The 18,187-nt window shown below is 46.9% G+C and overlaps 19 non-coding genes and 3 pseudogenes across 19 annotated transcripts; 2 read left to right on the forward strand and 20 right to left on the reverse strand.

The window, feature by feature from the left end:
- Positions 1-152: 152 nt before the first annotated feature.
- Positions 153-315, forward strand: LOC135040151 (U1 spliceosomal RNA). The gene has a single exon (XR_010234093.1). It is a non-coding gene; the product is annotated as a U1 spliceosomal RNA (small nuclear RNA).
- A 671-nt stretch (positions 316-986) lies between these two features.
- Positions 987-1,150, forward strand: LOC135040221 (U1 spliceosomal RNA). The gene has a single exon (XR_010234155.1). It is a non-coding gene; the product is annotated as a U1 spliceosomal RNA (small nuclear RNA).
- A 2,075-nt stretch (positions 1,151-3,225) lies between these two features.
- On the reverse strand, positions 3,226-3,388 carry LOC135040156 (U1 spliceosomal RNA). The gene has a single exon (XR_010234098.1). It is a non-coding gene; the product is annotated as a U1 spliceosomal RNA (small nuclear RNA).
- Positions 3,389-3,539: 151 nt separating this feature from the next.
- Positions 3,540-3,703, reverse strand: LOC135040212 (U1 spliceosomal RNA). Its single transcript, XR_010234147.1, has one exon. It is a non-coding gene; the product is annotated as a U1 spliceosomal RNA (small nuclear RNA).
- Positions 3,704-4,398: 695 nt separating this feature from the next.
- LOC135040184 (U1 spliceosomal RNA) lies at positions 4,399-4,540 on the reverse strand (annotated as a pseudogene).
- Positions 4,541-4,692: 152 nt separating this feature from the next.
- On the reverse strand, positions 4,693-4,856 carry LOC135040213 (U1 spliceosomal RNA). The gene has a single exon (XR_010234148.1). It is a non-coding gene; the product is annotated as a U1 spliceosomal RNA (small nuclear RNA).
- Positions 4,857-5,548: 692 nt separating this feature from the next.
- Positions 5,549-5,690, reverse strand: LOC135040175 (U1 spliceosomal RNA; annotated as a pseudogene).
- A 152-nt stretch (positions 5,691-5,842) lies between these two features.
- On the reverse strand, positions 5,843-6,006 carry LOC135040234 (U1 spliceosomal RNA). The gene has a single exon (XR_010234168.1). It is a non-coding gene; the product is annotated as a U1 spliceosomal RNA (small nuclear RNA).
- A 661-nt stretch (positions 6,007-6,667) lies between these two features.
- Positions 6,668-6,830, reverse strand: LOC135040177 (U1 spliceosomal RNA). The gene has a single exon (XR_010234115.1). It is a non-coding gene; the product is annotated as a U1 spliceosomal RNA (small nuclear RNA).
- A 152-nt stretch (positions 6,831-6,982) lies between these two features.
- LOC135040224 (U1 spliceosomal RNA) lies at positions 6,983-7,146 on the reverse strand. The gene has a single exon (XR_010234158.1). It is a non-coding gene; the product is annotated as a U1 spliceosomal RNA (small nuclear RNA).
- A 691-nt stretch (positions 7,147-7,837) lies between these two features.
- Positions 7,838-7,979, reverse strand: LOC135040176 (U1 spliceosomal RNA; annotated as a pseudogene).
- A 152-nt stretch (positions 7,980-8,131) lies between these two features.
- LOC135040203 (U1 spliceosomal RNA) lies at positions 8,132-8,295 on the reverse strand. Its single transcript, XR_010234137.1, has one exon. It is a non-coding gene; the product is annotated as a U1 spliceosomal RNA (small nuclear RNA).
- A 661-nt stretch (positions 8,296-8,956) lies between these two features.
- On the reverse strand, positions 8,957-9,119 carry LOC135040178 (U1 spliceosomal RNA). The gene has a single exon (XR_010234116.1). It is a non-coding gene; the product is annotated as a U1 spliceosomal RNA (small nuclear RNA).
- A 152-nt stretch (positions 9,120-9,271) lies between these two features.
- On the reverse strand, positions 9,272-9,435 carry LOC135040197 (U1 spliceosomal RNA). Its single transcript, XR_010234131.1, has one exon. It is a non-coding gene; the product is annotated as a U1 spliceosomal RNA (small nuclear RNA).
- A 2,627-nt stretch (positions 9,436-12,062) lies between these two features.
- On the reverse strand, positions 12,063-12,225 carry LOC135040193 (U1 spliceosomal RNA). Its single transcript, XR_010234127.1, has one exon. It is a non-coding gene; the product is annotated as a U1 spliceosomal RNA (small nuclear RNA).
- Positions 12,226-12,377: 152 nt separating this feature from the next.
- LOC135040146 (U1 spliceosomal RNA) lies at positions 12,378-12,541 on the reverse strand. The gene has a single exon (XR_010234088.1). It is a non-coding gene; the product is annotated as a U1 spliceosomal RNA (small nuclear RNA).
- Positions 12,542-13,212: 671 nt separating this feature from the next.
- On the reverse strand, positions 13,213-13,375 carry LOC135040181 (U1 spliceosomal RNA). The gene has a single exon (XR_010234119.1). It is a non-coding gene; the product is annotated as a U1 spliceosomal RNA (small nuclear RNA).
- A 152-nt stretch (positions 13,376-13,527) lies between these two features.
- On the reverse strand, positions 13,528-13,691 carry LOC135040143 (U1 spliceosomal RNA). The gene has a single exon (XR_010234085.1). It is a non-coding gene; the product is annotated as a U1 spliceosomal RNA (small nuclear RNA).
- Positions 13,692-14,360: 669 nt separating this feature from the next.
- On the reverse strand, positions 14,361-14,523 carry LOC135040164 (U1 spliceosomal RNA). The gene has a single exon (XR_010234106.1). It is a non-coding gene; the product is annotated as a U1 spliceosomal RNA (small nuclear RNA).
- Positions 14,524-14,675: 152 nt separating this feature from the next.
- LOC135040150 (U1 spliceosomal RNA) lies at positions 14,676-14,839 on the reverse strand. The gene has a single exon (XR_010234092.1). It is a non-coding gene; the product is annotated as a U1 spliceosomal RNA (small nuclear RNA).
- Positions 14,840-15,513: 674 nt separating this feature from the next.
- On the reverse strand, positions 15,514-15,675 carry LOC135040174 (U1 spliceosomal RNA). The gene has a single exon (XR_010234114.1). It is a non-coding gene; the product is annotated as a U1 spliceosomal RNA (small nuclear RNA).
- Positions 15,676-15,827: 152 nt separating this feature from the next.
- On the reverse strand, positions 15,828-15,991 carry LOC135040201 (U1 spliceosomal RNA). The gene has a single exon (XR_010234135.1). It is a non-coding gene; the product is annotated as a U1 spliceosomal RNA (small nuclear RNA).
- Positions 15,992-18,187: the final 2,196 nt, after the last annotated feature.

Genomic DNA, 18,187 nt, shown 5'->3' on the forward strand with positions numbered 1-18,187 from the left:
GTCAGCTCTGGTAAAAGTCAGATTTCTTTGTCTCAGATCTTCCTCTAGCCTTGTTCTTCTTTCGAGAGTTTCCTTGTGCTGCCTCAGTTGGATCTCCTTCACTTGACAGGGGGGTGCCCGAGCAGCGACCCTCCCCAACTCTAGCCCAACTCCTACTTACCTGCCAGGTGAGATACTATGATCATGAAGGTGCTTCTCCCAGGGCAAGGCTCACCCATTGCACTCTGGGTGTGCTGCTCCTGCGATTTCCCCAAATGTGGGAAACTTGACTGCATAATTTGTGTTTCCCCTGATCGGCTCTCGTATAATTCAGATCTCTTTGTCTCAGGTCTCTCTCCAGCCTAGTTTGCTGTCTGTTTCCACTTCTCTTTTCTTGAGCCGCTCCCTTCTATGCCCTTGCGCACTATCCTGACTTCTCCCGTCTGCTTACTTTTTGCCTTCCAACGCACAATGCGAATTACAGGTAGTGCTGCAGGTCCCACACCCTTTTATTTGCCTTACAGAGCAGCTCTGGAGCTGTTACAGTGCCCAGCTGCTGCAAGAAATCAGCTTGAATGCTTCAGGGGCTGGGGCATAGCCAACATGAGCCCCACACCGAAGGAGGGTGGAGGTGTTTAATGCAAGCTAGGGGTCATCCAAGCGCCGCAAAAGGCTGCCATGCCCTGCACGCCCCTTTTCTCTTTTCATATGCAGACGAGGGTTGAAGCCAACTTTGACCCACTGCTTGGATGACATCACCATATGCAAATCCATCTGCTGCAGGCCTTCCCCCAGGAATGCTTGCACTAGTTGTTGCATTTTGTTTGTTGTTTGGGGGTGCTTCAGTATTAGGTAGCCTTCTGCCCTCCCATGTTCATCTGAAAATATGTGTTCTCCCTGCAGTTGTTGTCCCCAGATGAGAGTTCCCTTGTGCTGCCTCAGTTGAATCTCCTTTACTTGACAGAGATGTGCCTGAGCAGCGGCCCTCCCCAGCCCTATCCCAAATCATACTTATTTTGCATAGGAGATACCATGGTCATGAAGATTGTTCTCCCAGGGTGAGGTTCATTCATTGCATTCTGGGTATGCTGACCCCTGTGATTTCCACAAATGTGGGAAACTCGACTGCATTATTTGTGGTAGTGGGGGACTGTGTTTGTGCTTTTCTCTGGTCAGCTCTGGTAAAAGTCAGATTTCTTTGTCTCAGATTTTCCTCTAGCCTTGTTCTTCTTTCGAGAGTTCCCTTGTGCTGCCTCAGTTGTATCTCCTTCACTTGACAGGGGGCTGCCCGAGCAGCGACCCTCCCCAGCTCTAGCACATGTAAGTTTGTTTTTATTTTACTACATTGTGGTTTGTGGCTCTATACCATGTAATGCATGTCTTTTAACAGTAGTCAAGTCTTCCAATGTGCTTGTTAGTGAAACCAAATACATAGCTTTATTTTATTTTGTTTCTTCAAATATTGAATGCATATGTCTTATAACTTTTTTTTTCAATATATAAACATTTTTATTATAAGATTTTCAATGACACAAGTACATCCAAGTTGCAGATTATGGGTTGTGAAGGACAAATCAACCATATAAACAATTTAAGCAATTTAAATTGCATGCAGGTAGTAGAATATCAAACTCCTTGGATGAGAGTTGGTCGTAATAAACTAGGATAGAAAAGAATAAAGTAGAAATTAAGATTTTAAACCTACCGGTAAATCTTTTTCTCGTAGTCCGTAGAGGGTGCTGGGGACTCCGTAAGGACCATGGGGATAGACGGGCTCCGCAGGAGACATGGGCACTTTAAGAAAGACTTTAGTTCTGGGTGTGCACTGGCTCCTCCCTCTATGCGCCTCTATGCCACAGTTAGAGAAACTGTGCCCAGAGGAGACGGACAGTATGAGGAAAGGATTTTGTTAATCCAGGGCAAGATTCATACCAGCCACACCAATCACACTGTATAACTTGTGATAAACTACCCAGTTATGAGTACGAAAAAACAACATACTGTAGCATCAGTGCAGGACCGATGCAACTATAACATAACCCTTATTGAAGCAATAACTATATACAAGTATTGCAGAAGTAGTCCGCACTTGGGACGGGCGCCCAGCATCCTCTACGGACTACGAGAAAAAGATTTACCGGTAGGTTTAAAATCTTATTTTCTCTAACGTCCTAGAGGATGCTGGGGGCTCCGTAAGGACCATGGGGATTATACCAAAGCTCCAAAACGGGCGGGAGAGTGCGGATGACTCTGCAGCATCGATTGAGCAAACATGAGTTCCTCCTCAGCCAGGGTATCAAACTTATAGTATTTTGAAAAGGTGTTTGAACCTGACCAAGTAGCAGCTCGACACAGCTGTAGTGCCGAGACCCCTCGGGCAGCCGCCCAAGAAGAGCCCACTTTCCTCGTGGAATGGGCCTAGACCGATTTCGGTAACTGCAATCCAGCCATAGAATGCGCTTGCTGAATCGTGTTACAAATCCAGCGAGCAATAGCCTGCTTTGAAGCAGGGGCACCAATCTTTTTGGTTGCATACAGGACAAACAGCGCTTCAGTTTTCCTGACTCTAGCCGTCCTGGCCACGTAAATTTTCAAAGCCCTGACCACATCAAGTAACTCGGAATCCTCCAAGTCACGCATAGCCAAAGGCACCACAATAGGTTGGTTCATATGAAAAGATGAAACCACTTTTGGTAGGAATTGAGGATGGGTCCGCAATTCCGCTCTATCCACATGGAACACCAAATATGGGCTTTTATGTGACAAAGCCGCTAATTCCGACACTCGCCTAGCCGAAGCCAAGGCTAATAACATGACCACCTTCCACGTGAGATATGTTAACTCCACCGTTTTAAGGCTGCTAAAAACTGCTAGCGAGCAATCAACTCAGAATGACCCCCATAGTGTATTGCAAGAAAATATCTGTAAACCCAATGGTACCGTAAGTGCGGTATATACTCGCACTTCTTTGCGGGGCGAGAACATCTCCCCTAAGTGAAGTCAGCCCTATGTATAGAGTTTGTGTGATCCCTGTGCAGCAGTCACAGAAAGGGTTCATCTCTGCAGTTTGTCACTCAAATTACATTGTTGCATTTTTTCTAGAAGTGGATCTGAGAGCTGTTACCCGCAGACCAGCTACAATAATTATCCTGGGATAGTGCGCAAGGGCATAGAAGGGAGCGGCTCAAGAAAAGAGAAGTGGAAACAGACAGCAAACTAGGCTGGAGAGAGACCTGAGACAAAGAGATCTGAATTATACGAGAGCCGACCAGGGGAAACACAAATTATGCAGTCAAGTTTCCCACATTTGGGGAAATCGCAGGAGCAGCACACCCAGAGTGCAATGGGTGAGCCTTGCCCTGGGAGAAGCACCTTCATGATCATAGTATCTCACCTGGCAGGTAAGTAGGAGTTGGGCTAGAGCTGGGGAGGGTCGCTGCTCGGGCACCCCCTGTGAAGTGAAGGAGATCCAACTGAGGCAGCACAAGGAAACTCTCGAAAGAAGAACAAGGCTAGAGGAAGATCTGAGACAAAGAAATCTGACTTTTACCAGAGCTGACCAGAGGAAAGCACAAACACAGTCCCTCACTACCACAAATAATGCAGTCAAGTTTCCCACATTTGGGGAAATCACAGGGGTCAGCATACCCAGAATGCAATGAATGAACCTCACCCTGGGAGAACAATCTTCATGACCATGGTATCTCCTATGCAAAATAAGTATGATTTGGGATAGGGCTGGGGAGGGCCGCTGCTCAGGCACATCTCTGTCAAGTAAAGGAGATTCAACTGAGGCAGCACAAGGGAACTCTCATCTGGGGACAACAACTGCAGGGAGAACACATATTTTCAGATGAACATGGGAGGGCAGAAGGCTGCCTAATACTGAAGCACCCCCAAACAACAAACCAAATGCAACAACTAGTACAAGCATTCCTGGGGGAAGGTCTGCAGAAGACGGATTTGCACACGGTGATGTCATCCAAGCAGTGGGCCAAAGTTGGCTGGAACCCTCATCTGCATATGAAAAGAGAAAAGGGGTATGCAGGGCATGGCGGCCTTTTGCGGCGCTTGGATGACCCCTAGTTCGCATTAAATACCCCCATCCTCCTTCTGTGTGGGGCTCATGTTGGCCATGCCCCAGCCCCTGAAGCATTCAAGCTGATTTCTTGCAGCAGCTGGGCACTGTAACAGCTCCAGAGCTGCTCTGTAAGGCAAGTAAAAGGGTGTGGGCCCTGCAGCACTACCTGTAGTTTGCATTGTGCATTGTAAGGCACAAAGTAAGCAGACGGGAGGAGAAGTCAGGATAGTGCACAAGGGTATAGAAGGGAGGGGCTCAAGAAAAATGAAGTGGAAACAGACAGCAAACTAGGCTGGAGAGAGACCTGAGACAAAGAGATCTGAATTATATGAGAGCCGACCAGGGGAAACACAAATTACGCAGTCAAGTTTCCCACATTTGGGGAAATCACAGGGGCAGCACACCCAGAGTGCAATGGGTGATCCTTGCCCAGGGAGAAGCAACTTCATGATCATAGTATCTCACCTGGCAGGTAAGTAGGAGTTGGGCTAGAGCTGGGGAGGGTCGCTGCTCGGGCAGCCCCCTGTCAAGTGAAGGAGATCCAACTGAGGCAGCACAAGGGAACTCTCGAAAGAAGAACAAGGCTAGAGGAAAATCTGAGACAAAGAAATCTGACTTTTACCAGAGCTGACCAGAGGAAAGCACAAACACAGTCCCCCACTACCACAAATAATGCAGTCGAGTTTCCCACATTTGTGGAAATCACAGGGGTCAGCATACCCAGAATGCAATGAATGAACCTCACCCTGGGAGAACAATCTTCATGACCATGGTATCTCCTATGCAAAATAAGTATGATTTGGGATAGGGCTGGGGAGGGCCGCTGCTCAGGCACATCTCTGTCAAGTAAAGGAGATTCAACTGAGGCAGCACAAGGGAACTCTCATCTGGGGACAACAACTGCAGGGAGAACACATATTTTCAGATGAACATGGGAGGGCAGAAGGCTACCTAATACTGAAGCACCCCCAAACAACAAACAAAATGCAACAACTAGTGCAAGCATTCCTGGGGGAAGGCCTGCAGCAGATGGATTTGCATATGGTGATGTCATCCAAGCAGTGGGTCAAAGTTGGCTTCAACCCTCGTCTGCATATGAAAAGAGAAAAGGGGCTTGCAGGGCATGGCAGCCTTTTGCGGCGCTTGGATGACCCCTAGCTCGCATTAAACACCTCCACCCTCCTTCGGTGTGTGTCTCATTTTGGCTATGCCCCAGCCCCTGAAGCATTCAAGCTGATTTCTTGCAGCAGCTGGGCACTGTAACAGCTCCAGAGCTGCTCTGTAAGGCAAATAAAAGGGTGTGGGACCTGCAGCACTTCCTGTAGTTCGCATTGTGCGTTGGAAGGCAAAAAGTAAGCAGACGGGAGAAGTCAGGATAGTGCGCAAGGGCATAGAAGGGAGCGGCTCAAGAAAAGAGAAGTGGAAACAGACAGCAAACTAGGCTGGAGAGAGACCTGAGACAAAGAGATCTGAATTATAAGAGAGCCGACCAGGGGAAACACAAATTATGCAGTCAAGTTTCCCACATTTGGGGAAATCGCAGGAGCAGCACACCCAGAGTGCAATGGGTGAGACTTGCCCTGGGAGAAGCACCTTCATGATCATAGTATCTCACCTGGCAGATAAGTAGGATTTGGGATAGAGCTGGGGAGGGTCGCTGCTCGGGCACCCCCCTGTCAAGTGAAGTAGATCCAACTGAGGCAGCACAAGGAAACTCTCGATAGAAGAACAAGGCTAGAGGAAGATATGAGACAAATAAATCTGACTTTTACCAGAGCTGACCAGAGGAAAGAACAAACACAGTCCCCCACTACCACAAATAATGCAGTCGAGTTTCCCACATTTGGTGAAACCATAGGGGTCAGCATACCCAGAATGCAATGAATGAACCTCACCCTGGGAGAACAATCTTCATGACCATGGTATCTCCTATGCAAAATAAGTATGACTTGGGATAGGGCTGGGGAGGGCCGCTGCTCAGGCACATCTCTGTCAAGTAAAGGAGATTCAACTGAGGCAGCACAAGGGAACTCTCATCAGGGGACAACAACTGCAGGGAGAACACATATTTTCAGATGAACATGGGAGGGCAGAAGGCTGCCTAATACTGAAGCACCCCCAAACAACAAACCAAATGCAACAACTAGTGCAAGCATTCCTGGGGGAAGGCCTGCAGCAGATGGATTTGCATATGGTGATGTCATTCAAGCAGTGGGTCAAAGTTGGCTTCAACCCTCGTCTGCATATGAAAAGAGAAAAGGGGCGTGCAGGGCATGGCGGCCTTTTGCGGCGCTTGGATGACCCCTAGTTCGCATTAAACACCTCCACCCTCCTTCGGTGTGGGGCTATGCCCCAGCCCCTGAAGCATTCAAGCTGATTTCTTGCAGCAGCTGGGCACTGTAACAGCTCCAGAGCTGCTCTGTAAGGCAAGTAAAAGGGTGTGGGCCCTGCAGCACTACCTGTAGTTTGCATTGTGCGTTGGAAGGCACAAAGTAAGCAGACGGGAGAAGTCAGGATAGTGCGCAAGGGCATAGAAGAGAGCAACTCAAGAAAAGAGAATTGGAAACAGACAGCAAACTAGGCTGGAGAGAGACCTGAGACAAAGAGATCTGAATTATACGAGAGCCGACCAGGGGAAACACAAATTATGCAGTCAAGTGTCCAACATTTGGGGAAACCGCAGGAGCAGCACACCCAGAGTGCAATGGGTGAGCCTTGCCCTGGGAGAAGCACCTTCATGATCATAGTATCTCACCTGGCAGGTAAGTAGGAGTTGGGCTAGAGCTGGGGAGGGTCGCTGCTCGGGCACCCCCCTGTCAAGTGAAGGAGATCCAACTGAGGCAGCACATGGAAACTCTCGAAAGAAGAACAAGGCTAGAGGAAAATCTGAGACAAAGAAATCTGACTTTTACCAGAGCTGACCAGAGGAAAGCACAAACACAGTCCCCCACTACCACAAATAATGCAGTCGAGTTTCCCACATTTAGGGAAATCACAGGGGTCAGCATACCCAGAATGCAATGAATGAACCTCACCCTGAGAGAACAATCTTCATGACCATGGTATCGCCTATGCAAAATAAGTATGATTTGGGATAGGGCTGGGGAGGGCCGCTGCTCAGGCACATCTCTGTCAAGTAAAGGAGATTCAACTGAGGCAGCACAAGGGAACTCTCATCTGGGGACAACAACTGCAGGGAGAACACATATTTTCAGATGAACATGGGAGGGCAGAAGGCTGCCTAATACTGAAGCACCCCCAAACAACAAACCAAATGCAACAACTAGTGCAAGCATTCCTGGGGGAAGGCTGCAGCAGATGGATTTGCATATGGTGATGTCATCCAAGCAGTGGGTCAAAGTTGGCTTCAACCCTCGTCTGCATATGAAAAGAGAAAAGGGGCGTGCAGGGCATGGCGGCCTTTTGCGGCGATTGGATGACCCCTAGTTCGCATTAAACACCTCCACCCTCCTTCGGTGTGGGGCTCATGTTGGCTATGCCCCAGCCCCTGAAGCATTCAAGCTGATTTCTTGCAGCAGCTAGGCACTGTAACAGCTCCAGAGCTGCTCTGTAAGGCAAGTAAAAGGGCGTGGGCCCTGCAGCACTACCTGTAGTTCGCATTGTGCGTTGGAAGGCACAAATTAAGCAGACGGGAGAAGTCAGGATAGTGCGCAAGGACATAGAAGGGAGCGGCTCAAGAAAAAAGAAGTGTAAATAGACAGCAAACTAGGCTGGAGAGAGACCTGAGACAAAGAGATCTGAATTATAAGAGAGCCGACCAGGGGAAACACAAATTATGCAGTCAAGTTTCCCACATTTGGGGAAATCGCAGGAGCAGCACACCCAGAGTGCAATGGGTGAGACTTGCCCTGGGAGAAGCACCTTCATGATCATAGTATCTCACCTGGCAGATAAGTAGGATTTGAGATAGAGCTGGGGAGGGTCGCTGCTCGGGCACCCCCCTGTCAAGTGAAGGAGATCCAACTGAGGCAGCACAAGGAAACTCTCGATAGAAGAACAAGGCTAGAGGAAGATCTGAGACAAATAAATCTGACTTTTACCAGAGCTGACCAGAGGAAAGAACAAACACAGTCCCCCACTACCACAAATAATGCAGTCGAGTTTCCCACATTTGGGGAAATCATAGGGGTCAGCATACCCAGAATGCAATGAATGAACCTCACCCTGGGAGAACAATCTTCATGACCATGGTATCTCCTATGCAAAATAAGTATGACTTGGGATAGGGCTGGGGAGGGCCGCTGCTCAGGCACATCTCTGTCAAGTAAAGGAGATTCAACTGAGGCAGCACAAGGGAACTCTCATCTGGGGACAACAACTGCAGGGAGAACACATATTTTCAGATGAACATGGGAGGGCAGAAGGCTGCCTAATACTGAAGCACCCCCAAACAACAAACCAAATGCAACAACTAGTGCAAGCATTCCTGGGGGAAGGCCTGCAGCAGATGGATTTGCATATGGTGATGTCATCCAAGCAGTGGGTCAAAGTTGGCTTCAACCCTCGTCTGCATATGAAAAGAGAAAAGGGGCGTGCAGGGCATGGCGGCCTTTTGCGGCGCTTGGATGACCCCTAGTTCGCATTAAACACCTCCACCCTCCTTCGGTGTGGGGCTATGCCCCAGCCCCTGAAGCATTCAAGCTGATTTCTTGCAGCAGCTGGGCACTGTAACAGCTCCAGAGCTGCTCTGTAAGGCAAGTAAAAGGGTGTGGGCCCTGCAGCACTACCTGTAGTTTGCATTGTGCGTTGGAAGGCACAAAGTAAGCAGACGGGAGAAGTCAGGATAGTGCGCAAGGGCATAGAAGGGAGCAACTCAAGAAAAGAGAAGTGGAAACAGACAGCAAACTAGGCTGGAGAGAGACCTGAGACAAAGAGATCTGAATTATACGAGAGCCGACCAGGGGAAACACAAATTATGCAGTCAAGTGTCCAACATTTGTGGAAACCGCAGGAGCAGCACACCCAGAGTGCAATGGGTGAGCCTTGCCCTGGGAGATGCACCTTCATGATCATAGTATCTCACCTGGCAGGTAAGTAGGAGTTGGGCTAGAGCTGGGGAGGGTCGCTCCTCGGGCACCCCCCTGTCAAGTGAAGGAGATCCAACTGAGGCAGCACATGGAAACTCTCGAAAGAAGAACAAGGCTAGAGGAAGATCTGAGACAAATAAATCTGACTTTTACCAGAGCTGACCAGAGGAAAGCACAAACACAGTCCCCCACTACCACAAATAATGCAGTCGAGTTTCCCACATTTGGGGAAATCACAGGGGTCAGCATACCCAGAATGCAATGAATGAACCTCACCCTGGGAGAACAATCTTCATGACCATGGTATCTCCTATGCAAAATAAGTATGATTTGGGATAGGGCTGGGGAGGGCCGCTGCTCAGGCACATCTCTGTCAAGAATTTATAAAGTCTATACATATATATAACCAAATGTCAATATATATATATAGAACCCAGCGCTCCTATCAAAACTTATCTATTTCACCAATTTGTTGCTTATTTAATCTTTATACATCTATTAATTTTCACCATATATTATAAAATGCTGCTCCCATAGGTAGTACTGTTCTACCAATAATAAACCAAATTTTAAAGATAATCACACTTGTTATCAAGGGAGCGCAAAAAATAAAATATACAAGCTCTTTATTTTTAAAAAATATATATAGACAAAAGAAACCCACATTCAATAAAATACAATGGAGTCAACATATATAGGCACCACTATCCATATCTAAATGTAATCAGGATCTATTTCATATTGCCCTTGATGACAACGGAATGTTTATTAAAGTGTCCAAAAAATCCTCCTGGATACAGCTGTTGTAATTTAATCGTTACTTTCCAATTGTAATTGATACATTAAAATCCTTCTTGTGGATGAACAGCAACAGTTGTAACCAACGCCTCTTATTTACTGCAGTTAAAGTTCATATGTAACTCACGTGAGTAATGAAAGAAAACAGGGGGAGAACGCTGTGATGGTTGGTGAAACACAGCGGTATGCTACGACCCCCGTTAACCGTGGCTAGATCTTTTTGGCACTCGCGGTTGGGATATTTCTCCCTGCCGTGGGGTAGAGACCTCCTTTTGCTCGGTCTCAAATTGCTTTTTTCCCTTCACCGCTGTCTTTACATCAGACGTCCGCCGTGATGTAGCTCGTTCATGAACGGGCTTATATCTCAGCAATCAGAGTGTCCGGTAATCACCTTACTTACGCGTTTCTCCGCTGTTATCCAAGAGCGGTTTCGTCAGAGGATACATAAGCAGCCTAGCAGGCTCTTTTTAAAATGCACCGGACCAATAGCATTACTAATTAGTTGATAGGATACATACATGTACTAATTGGATGCATACATGTAATGACTCACATATGGAATAACTTTCTAATTGCAATTGCACATATAAAGGCATTTCATAATATAAAAATAAGCAACATGGTGATTAAAAATAATAATAAAATAAGCAACAAGGTGGTTTAAAAAATAACAGAAAATATATAATCTATATACAGATTAACCTATAATCTTTCAATCAATACCTCATATCTATAATCACATATACATAATTCAGAGACTCAGCACTAAGGATCCCCATTTACTTATATAAAACCTTTTAGGGTAACATAAATCCATGCCACTACTAAAGCAGTTCTTGTGGCGCAGGGGAAACATCAAATGCACTCTATGCAGCTAGTCCCATGTTCGAATCCAACCCGCTCAGCTTAACATCCATATTATTTATTTACTTTTAATGGGATCATTCTATCAATTCATTTTTACCTTTAATTTTTGTTAATATTATTTCTATATTTCATTATTTTAACCCCTGGAATAATTACATTGCTGTTTAAACAACAAAAAGAATTGAAGAAAAAATAAATATTAAACAGACAATTTAAGGATTCGAAGATTTAAATATTTAAAGATTTTAAAATGTAAAACAGGGATGGGGGGAGGGAGGGGGGCCTTTTGGGAGAAGGAGGGGAAAAAAAATAAAAATAGAAAAAAAAAATATATATATAGAACCAAGAGAAAGTGTAAAAAGAGGATGGAGGAAGAAATCTGATGTTCATCATTACTAGTGGATTTTACTAAAGAACTTTAAAGGAACACACACAACAGGATTATACAGTTTCATCCTAAGAGGAAAGCTGTTTCCAAAATAGCTACTTCTAATAATTTTGTTTATTTATTAAACATACAATAAATGGATATTCAATAAATAATATATTAGGTAAATCAATAGATAAAATCTTCAGAGACTGCCAATGTTGTTCAGTTCGATGCTCTCATTCAGACCATCAGGTGTAAGGGTACCCAAAGAAAAAATCCAAAATGCCTCCCTTGTCAAGTAAAGGAGATTCAACTGAGGCAGCACAAGGGAACTCTCATCTGGGGACAACAACTGCAGGGAGAACACATATTTTCAGATGAACATGGGAGGGCAGAAGGCTGCCAAATACTGAAGCACCCCCAAACAACAAACCAAATGCAACAACTAGTACAAGCATTCCTGGGGGAAGGCCTGCAGCAGATGGATTTGCATATGGTGATGTCATCCAAGCAGTGGGTCAAAGTTGGCTTCAACCCTCGTCTGCATATGAAAAGAGAAAAGGGGCGTGCAGGGCATGGCGGCCTTTTGCGGCGCTTGGATGACCCCTAGTTCGCATTAAACACCTCCACCCTACTTCGGTGTGGGGCTCATGTTGGCTATGCCCCAGCCCCTGAAGCATTCAAGCTGATTACTTGCAGCAGCTGGGCACTGTAATAGCTTCAGAGCTGCTCTGTAAGGCAACTAAAAGGGTGTGGGCCCTGCAGCACTACCTGTAGTTAGCATTGTGCGTTGGAAGGCACAAAGTAAGCAGACGGGAGAAGTCAAGATAGTGCGCAAGGGCATAGAAGGGAGTGGCTCAAGAAAAGAGAAGTGTAAACAGACAGCAAACTAGGCTGGAGAGAGACATGAGACAAAGAGATCTGAATTATACGAGAGCCGACCAAGGGAAACACAAATTATGCAGTCAAGTTTCCCACATTTGGGGATATCGCAGGAGCAGCACACCCAGAGTGCAATTGGTGAGCCTTGCCCTCGGAGAAGCACCTTCATGATCATAGTATCTCACCTAGCAGGTAAGTAGGAGTTGGGCTAGAGCTGGGGAGGGTCGCTGCTCGGGCACCCCCCTGTCAAGTGAAGGAGATCCAACTGAGGCAGCACAAGAGAACTCTCGAAAGAAGAACAAGGCTAGAGGAAGATCTGAGACAAAGAAATCTGACTTTTACCAGAGCTGACCAGAGGAAAGCACAAACACAGTCCCCCACTACCACAAATAATGCTGTCAAGTTTAACACATTTGGGGAAATAACAGGGGTCAGCATACCCAGAATGCAATGAATGAACCTCACCCTGGGAGAACAATCTTCATGACCATGGTATCTCCTATGCAAAATAAGTATGATTTGGGATAGGGCTGGAGAGGGCCGCTGCTCAGGCACATCTCTGTCAAGTAAAGGAGATTCAACTGAGGCAGCACAAGGGAACTCTCATCTGGGGACAACAACTGCAGGAGGTACACATATTTTCAGATGAACATGGGAGGGCAGAAGGCTGCCTAATACTGAAGCACCCCCAAACAACAAACCAAATGCAACAACTAGTGCAAGCATTCCTGGGGGAAGGCCTGCAGCAGATGGATTTGCATATGGTGATGTCATCCAAGCAGTGGGTCAAAGTTGGCTTCAACCCTCGTCTGCATATGAAAAGATAAAATTGGCATGCAGGGCATGGCGGCCTTTTGCGGTGCTTGGATGACCCCTAGTTCGCATTAAACACCTCCACCCTCCTTCGGTGTGGGGCTCATGATGGCTATGCCCCAGCCCCTGAAGCATTCAAGCTGATTTCTTGCAGCAGCTGGGCACTGTAACAGCTCCAGAGCTGCTCTGTAAGGCAAGTAAAAGGGTGTGGGCCCTGCAGCACTACCTGTAGTTTGCATTGTGCGTTGGAAGGCACAAAGTAAGCAGACGGGAGAAGTCTGGATAGTGCGCAAGGGCATAGAAGGGAGCAACTCAAGAAAAGAGAAGTGGAAACAGACTGCAAATTAGGCTGGAGAGAGACCTGAGACAAAGAGATCTGAATTATACGAGAGCCGACCAGGTGAAACACAAATTATGCAGTCAAGTGTCCAACATTTGGGGAAACCGCAGGAGTAGCACACCCAGAGTGCAATGGGTGAGCCTTGCCCTGGGAGAAGCACCTTCATGATCATAGTATCTCACCTGGCAGGTAAGTAGGAGCTGGGCTAGAGCTGGGGAGGGTCGCTGCTCGGGCACCCCCCTGTCAAGTGAAGGAGATCCAACTGAGGCAGCACAAGGGAGCTCTCGAAAGAAGAACAAGGCTAGAGGAAGATCTGAGACAAAGAAATCTGACTTTTACCAGAGCTGACCAGAGGAAAGCACAAACACAGTCCCTCACTACCACAAATAATGCAGTCCAGTTTCCCACATTTGGGGAAGTCACAGGGGTCAGCATACCCAGAATGCAATGAATGAACCTCACCCTGGGAAAACAATCTTCATGACCATGGTATCTCCTATGCAAAATAAGTATGATTTGGGATAGAGCTAGGGAGGGCCGCTGCTCAGGCACATCTCTGTCAAGTAAAGGAGATTCAACTGAGGCAGCACAAGGGAACTCTCATCTGGGGACAACAACTGCAGGGAGAACACATATTTTCAGATGAACATGGGAGGGCAGAAGGCTGCCTAATACTGAAGCACCCCCAAACAACAAACCAAATGCAACAACTAGTGCAAGCATTCCTGGGGGAAGGCCTGCAGCAGATGGATTTGCATATGGTGATGTCATCCAAGCAGTGGGTCAAAGTTGGCTTCAACCCTCGTCTGCATATGAAAAGAAAAAAGGGATGTGCAGGGCATGGCGGCCTTTTGCGGCGCTTGGATGACCCCTAATTCACATTAAACACCTCCACCCTCCTTCGGTGTGGGGCTCATGATGGCTATGCCCCAGCCCCTGAAGCATTCAAGCTGATTTCTTGCAGCAGCTGGGCACTGTAACAGCTCCAGAGCTGCTCTGTAAAGCATGTAAAAGGGTGTGGGCCCTGCAGCACTACCTGTAGTTTGCATTGACGTTGGAAGGCACAAAGTAAGCAGACAAGAGAGGTCATAATAGTGCGCAGGGCATAGAAGGGAGCGGCTCAAGAAAAGAGAAGTGGAAACAGACAGCAAACTAGGCTGGAGAGAGACCTGAGACAAAGAGATCTGAATTATACGAGAGCCGACCAGGGGAAACACAAATTATGCAGTCAAGTTTCCCACATTTGGGGAAATCGCAAGAGCAGCACACCCAGAGTGCAATGGGTGAGCCTTGCCCTGGGAGAAGCACCTTCATGATCATAGTATCTCACCTGGCAGGTAAGTAGGAGTTGGGCTAGAGCTGGGTAGGGTCGCTGCTCGGGCACTTCCCTGTCAAGTGAAGGAGATCCAACTGAGTCAGCACAAGGGAACTCTCGAAAGAAGAACAAGGCTAGAGGAAGATCTGAGACAAATAAATCTGACTTTTACCAGAGCTGACCAGAGGAAAGCACAAACACAGTCCCCCACCACCACAAATAATGAAGTCGAGTTTCCCACATTTGGGGAAATCACAGGGGTCAGCATACCCAGAATGCAATGAATGAACCTCACCCTGGGATAACAGTCTTCATTACCATGATATCTCCTATGCAAAATAAGTATGATTTGGGATAGGGCTGGGGAGGGCCGCTGCTCAGGCACATCTCTGTCAAGTAAAGGAGATTCAACTGAGGCAGCACAAGGGAACTCTCATCTGGGGACAACAACTGCAGGGAGAACACATATTTTCAGATGAACATGGGAGGGCAGAAGGCTGCCTAATACTGAAGCACCCCCAAACAACAAACCAAATGCAACAACTAGTACAAGCATTCCTGGGGGAAGGTCTGCAGAAGACGGATTTGCATACAGTGATGTCATCCAAGCAGTGGGCCAAAGTTGGCTGGAACCCTCATCTGCATATGAAAAGAGAAAAGGGGTATGCAGGGAATGGCGGCCTTTTGCGGCGCTTGGATGACCCTTAGTTCGCATTAAACACCCCCACCCTCCTTCGGTGTGGGGCTCATGTTGGCAATGCCCCAGCCCCTGAAGCATTCAAGCTGATTTCTTGCAGCAGCTTGGCACTGTAACAGCTCCAGAGCTGCTCTGTAATGCAAGTAAAAGTTTGTGGGCCCTGCAGCACTACCTGTAGTTTGCATTGTGCATTGGAAGGCACAAAGTAAGCAGACAGGAGGAGAAGTCAGGATAGTGCACAAGGGTATAGAAGGGAGGGGCTCAAAAAAAAAGAAGTGGAAACAGACTGCAAACTAGGCTGGAGAGAGACCTGAGACAAAGAGATCTGAATTATATGAAAGCCGACCAGGGGAAACACAAATTATGCAGTCAAGTTTCCCACATTTGGGATATCACAGGGGCAGCACACCCAGAGTGCAATGGGTGAGCCTTGCCCTGGGAGAAGCACCTTCATGATCATAGTATCTCACCTGGCAGGTAAGTAGGAGTTGGGCTAGGGCTGGGGAGGGTCGCTGCTTGGGCACCCCCCTGTCAAGTAAAGGAGATCCAACTGAGGCAGCACAAGGGAACTCTCGAAAGAAGAACAAGGCTAGAGGAAGATCTGAGACAAAGAAATCTGACTTTTACCAGAGCTGACCAGAGGAAAGCACAAACACAGTCCCCCACTACCACAAATAATGCAGTCAAGTTTCCCACATTTGGGGAAATCACAGGGGTCAGCATACCCAGAATGCAATGAATGAACCTCACCCTGGGAGAACAATCTTCATGACCATGGTATCTCCTATGCAAAATAAGTATGATTTGGGATAGGGCTGGGGAGGGCCGCTGCTCAGGCACAATTCTGTCAAGTAAAGAAGATTCAACTGAGGCAGCACAAGGGAACTCTCATCTGGGGACAACAACTGCAGGGAGAACACATATTTTCAGATGAACATGGGAGGGCAGAAGGCTGCCTAATACTGAAGCACCCCCAAACAACAAACCAAATGCAACAACTAGTGCAAGCATTCCTGGGGGAAGGCCTGCAGCAGATGGATTTGCATATGGTGATGTCATCCAAGCAGTGGGTCAAAGTTGGCTTCAACCCTCGTCTGCATATGAAAAGAGAAAAGGGGCGTGCAGGGCATGGCGGCCTTTTGCGGCGCTTGGATGACCCCTAGTTCGCATTAAACACCTCCACCCTCCTTCGGTGTGGGGCTCATGTTGGCTATGCCCCAGCCCCTGAAGCATTCAAGCTAATTTCTTGCAGAAGCTGGGCACTGTAATAGCTCCAGAGCTGCTCTGTATGGCAAGTAAAAGGGTGTGGGCCCTGCAGCACTACCTGTAGTTCGCATTGTGCGTTGGAAGGCACAAAGTAAGCAGATGGGAGAAGTCAGGATAGTGCGCAAGGGCATAGAAGGGAGCGGCTCAAGAAAAGAGAAGTGGAAACAGACAGCAAACTAGGCTGGAGAGCTCTTCTGTCTATATTTTGCAAACCTGCTCTTGTCCTTTCCAGCTGCTCCATGTAGATTTGACGTCTGGAAAGGTACATAACCCACTGACAAGCAGGCACACTCCTGCATGAGTTTTCTCTCTCACTAGCTGGATGATACACAATCATTTGCATGTGCTCCACCTCCGACACACCACCCACCCAACCACCCAGTGACCAGAGCCACCCACAAGCCAACTGGCTCCGTGATTTAATTTGCACAGTGTAGTCATCCAGGCAGCATGTCCTTCTCAATGGAAGGATCTCTGGTTCCATGGAATCTTCCACATTGGAATGCTGCGGAATAAAAAGGATTTAAATATTCAGCTTGCTAGCATTCAATGTACCTGCGGCTTGGCTTTAGCACATGGGTCTTCATCCTGTGGCCCTCCAGCTGCTGTGAAACTACACATCCCAGCATGCCCTGCCACAGTTTTGCTATTAAGGTATGCTAAAACTGAGGCAGGGCATGCTGGGATGTGTAGTTCCACAGCAGCTGGAGGGTCGCAGGTTGAAGACACATGTTCTAGCATGCCTGTTCTATGATGCATGTACCGTGATGTCACAATCAGCTTGGAATGGGGTGTCTAGCAGGCATTTGCTGACAGCCACTTGAGGGAGACACACATCAGGAGATGCAGCATATCGGAGGTCTTCGATGCCTTTCCAGCAAATGCACACCACCTGCTGCTGGTCTGGACACAAAACAATGCCCACAATCGAAGTCCCAAAATGCCCAACTACAGGATTCATGTAAGTAGTGAATTTAGGAATGAATTTAGAAGTAGGAAATTAAGTTAGTTCACAAGTACATTCAAATTCAGATCTAAAGTCTAGGTAGGCCTCACGTCCTGGCAGCCCCCAGCACTTAAAAATGCCTTGATTAGAGGTAGAGAATTAAATGTAGATAAAAAGTAGACACAAAATAAGACTCCACAGAGCAGTTATCAGGTGTCTTTATCAATTGTTGCATTTAAAAAATCAAGCAATTAGGGAACACAATGTTGCAACAATGTAACCCTATTTGCAAAATAGTACTAAATAAGTTTGTCGATGTAAGACATTTGCAAAGGCGCATCCAAAACACGCTGGAAAATGCAACTGAATCTGTTTTTGGAGGCTAGAATAGGAAATGTGCATCGGTCCTACAAGTACTGAAAGCTCTTCTACCATCTCCCTTTTCTGAAAAGCCATTTAATATATGGTTCCCAGATAGGGGACATATCAGATATTGCCTTTCAAAAGCAGCAAATATCATACCACTTCTATTGCCATCAAAGATAAACATTGATTGTTTTCAGATATTGGATTGAAAAAGCAGTCTTTATTGACATAAAGAAGCAAAAAAACATACATAAACATTACACACATAAGTACTGTGTTGCAGCACAGATAAAACACAATACAAATGCTGTCGGTATAGTACAGTTCAAGAACTACAGCACAGGCCAGCCTACACTATAAATCATGAACTGCACTATACATTTAAACAATACAATAATACAACAGTTAATAAGGCTATG

The sequence above is a fragment of the Pseudophryne corroboree genome, unplaced genomic scaffold, assembly GCF_028390025.1.
Source record: "Pseudophryne corroboree isolate aPseCor3 unplaced genomic scaffold, aPseCor3.hap2 scaffold_734, whole genome shotgun sequence".
Classification (NCBI taxonomy): domain Eukaryota; kingdom Metazoa; phylum Chordata; class Amphibia; order Anura; family Myobatrachidae; genus Pseudophryne; species Pseudophryne corroboree.